This window comes from Zea mays, chromosome 1, assembly GCF_902167145.1.
Source record: "Zea mays cultivar B73 chromosome 1, Zm-B73-REFERENCE-NAM-5.0, whole genome shotgun sequence".
Classification (NCBI taxonomy): Eukaryota; Viridiplantae; Streptophyta; class Magnoliopsida; order Poales; family Poaceae; genus Zea; species Zea mays.
In genome coordinates, this window is record NC_050096.1 from 71,432,532 (window position 1) to 71,436,279 (window position 3,748).

Here is a 3,748-nt window from a genome sequence, read left to right on the forward strand (position 1 = left end):
CGGAAACCCTAAGTTCCCGGAACTCCGTGAAGGAAAGTTGTATTCGAGACATAAATAATAAGTTTATATTATCTTTGCATCCTCATGAGCATCCCATGGCATCCATTCTTATACTTATGTATGGTTATGATTAGAACGTGAAGAAGAGATAGAAGTCACCGAAGACAGGACACCACCACCTTCGGAATCCCAGGCCGGGAATAGTTTCTACTTCGATATCTGTGGATCCGAACCCGAATCACCTGTAAACGAAGGCAAGCCCCGGTGCATTTGCCACCTTCCTTGCTATTTTAAAATCTTTCTCACTTGCTTGATGCATTAGGTGATAGGAGTTGATTGCTAAAACAATTCCTGCATTACCTTCCTTGAATCTGATCACCTGTTTTACAAAAGCTTTTTGATGCTTAGCTTTGCTTTAGAAAAACAAAAGGTTTTGTTTCTACAAAAGATGTTGTGGCAAAAGTGGGTGGGATGTTTTCAAAAATAAAACTTGATGGTGGATCCATCATGGCCGTGATGGATTCAACATCGGAAAAGATGTACCTCTGCCAGGTACCAAGTTTTGGGTTAAATGATTAAGCTGAGACCGGGCGGGTGACTTGCACGAGAAGAGAGTCTCGGTGTAGTGTCTCCGTCTGAGTCGATTAAGGACCTTGTCGATGTAGGCCTGCTGACCGAGGACCCTTTAACTGGTCACATGCCTCGTCATGGGTAAGCCTTGCCTCGGGTAGACTAAGGCCGGAATAAGATAACACGAAATGGGCGTGGAGCGGTGGCGAGAGTAGCGTGTACCCTCCGTGGCAAGAGGCTGGATGGTGGTGTAGCTGTGCTCTCGGTTTGCGTGAACCTGATCCGGTCTTAAGAACCCCGGTGGCGGGTTGACATATGCAAGGGTTAAGTGCTACATATGTCGTGTGAATGGAGATCCTCAGCTGAGTATAATCGATTCGGATCGCCGTACCTCCGCGGTTATGGAGACTTGGCCACTGACTTACACGTAGCATTCCACTAAAGATAAAGGGGTTTTTGTTGAGAAATTGGCTAGTACAGGACCAGTGATTGAACTAGGGTAGAAAGAACTCTAGTGCAGGTAATTTTACCTAACTTGACAAATAAAATTGGATTTTTAAGGATCCACTTTAGTAAGCATTTCTGCAAAACAGAGTCTTTGAATATTGAAAAGCCTTACCTTGACTCCCATATAACCAGCATACCCTTGAGAGTCTTTTCTTTAGTCGGGTAAGACTTGCTGAGTAATTCCATACTCAGGGTTTATCCCTTCGTTGTTTTTAGGTGAGGAAGTGGCAGACTTTTGCTGCTTCTGTGCCAAGGTGGTTCCAAAAGAAGAAAAACAAGACTGAAGTGCGGGAGGACTCGGTCCTCCACTTAGGATCTTTTGCTTATAGCTTCTCGGGAGGAGTTTGTGCCTCCCTTGGTTTGTATAATATTACTACTCTGCACTCACTTTTAGTCTGGTCTGTAATAAAATAACTCAAGCTTGCTTTTGAAATAAATGTAAGTTTATGTAATTCGCTTCCGCATTTCTTTATCTCCGATGTTCTGTAATGTCTGCAAGACGGGTGAAACGTTCCTGGTAAGGTAAGGAAAGATACCGAACTTGTCAAGTAGTTCAGGGGCACCTACAGGGTTGTCTGAAGTCCGTTGGACAAGGACAACTGTAGGTGGGCCTAATTACTTGGAAGGTTCCGTCACACCTGTCTTCATCAGCGACCCGTCGAAAAACATGGTCCAGAGTTCTGGTTGGATCAGAGCTGTTGGGAGCTGGGTGTCGACCCATTCAGCCACAAAGTCTGCCAAGACTTGGGACTTGATGGCCTTCCGAGGGGCGAATGAGATTGTCTCGCCCATGATTTCCACCGCCCACTTTGCAATCCTACCCGAGGCCTCTCGGCACTGGATGATCTCCCCCAGGGGGAAGGATGACACCATAGTCACCGGATGCGACTCGAAGTAGTGTCGCAACTTCCGCCGCGTCAGGATCACCGCGTACAACAGCTTCTGAATTTGTGGGTAGCGGATCTTGGTCTCGGACAGTACCTCACTGATGAAGTAGACTGGCCTCTGAACGGGCAATGCATGCCCCTCTTCTTGCCTCTCAACCATGATCGCGGCGCTGACCACCTGAGTGGTAGCAGCGACGTAGATCAAGAGGGCTTCTCCAGCAGCGGGGGGCACCAAGATGGGCGCGTTCGTGAGGAGCGCCTTCAGGTTCCCGAGGGCTTCCTCGGCCTCAGGGGTCCAAGTGAAGCACTCGACCTTTCTTAAGAGGCGGTACAGGGGTAGACCTCTTTCGCCGAGGCGCGAGATGAAGCGGCTCAGAGCCGCAAGGCACCCCATGACCCTCTGTACGCCTTTCAAGTCCTTGATGGGCTCCATGTTGGTGATGGCCGCGATTTTCTTCGAAGTTCCATACCCATGTTGGTGATGGCCTCGATGCCCCACTCGGAGACGATGAACCCCAAGAGCATGCCTCGGGGGACTCCGAAGACGCACTTCTCAGGATTGAGTTTTACGCCTTTCGCCTTGAGACACTGAAATGTCGCTTCAAGGTCGGAAAGGAGGTCAGAGGCTTTCCTCGTCTTGACTACGATGTCATCGACGTAAGCCTCGATCGTTCGACCAATGTGTTCGCCGAACACGTGGTTCATGCACCTTTGGTATGTCGCACCTGCATTCCTCAGACCAAACGGCATGGTAACGTAGCAGTACATGCCGAAAGGTGTGATGAAAGAAGTCGCGAGCTGGTCGGACATTTTCATCCTGATTTGGTGATACCCTGAGTAGGCATCGAGGAAAGACAGGGTTTCGCACCCAGCAGTGGAATCCACGATTTGATCGATGCGAGGTAGAGGGTATGGAACTTTTGGACAAGCTTTGTTTAGACCAGTGTAGTCTACACACATCCGCCATTTTCCTCCTTTCTTTCTCATAAGCACAGGGTTGGCAAGCCATTCGAGATGGAATACCTCTTTGATGAACCCTGCCGCCATTAGCTTGTGGATCTCCTCGCCTATGGCTCTGCGCTTTTCTTCGTTGAATCGGCACAGGGGCTGCTTCACGGGTCGGGCTCCAACTCGGATATCCAGCGAGTGCTCGGCGACATCCCTCGGTATGCCAGGCATGTCCGAGGGACTCCACGCGAAAACATCGGTGTTTGCGCGGAGAAAGTCGACGAGCACTGCTTCCTATTTGGAATCGAGCTCAGAGCCGATCCGTATCTGCTTGGAGGCGTCATTGCTGGGGTCGAGAGGGACGGACTTAACCGTCTCGACGAGCACTGCTTCCTATTTGGAATCGAGCTCGGAGCCGATTCGTATCTGCTTGGAGGCGTCATTGCTGGGGTCGAGAGGGACGGACTTAACCGTCTCCGCTGGCTCGAAGTTGCCAGCATGGCGCTTCACGTCTGGCGCCTCCTTGGAGAGGCTCTCCAGGTCGGCGATGAGGGCCTCGGATTCGGCGAGGGCCTCGGCGTACTCCACGCACTCCACGTCGCATTCGTACGTGTGTCGATACGTGGGGCCGACGGTGATGACCCCGTTGGGGCCCGGCATCTTGAGCTTGAGGTAGGTGTAGTTGGGGACGGCCATGAACTTGGCGTAGCATGGCCTCCCCAACACTGCGTGGTAGGTTCCTCGGAACCCGACCACCTCGAACGTGAGGGTTTCCCTTCAGAAGTTGGAGGGAGTCCCGAAGCAGACGGGTAGATCGAGTTGTCCGAGGGGCTGGA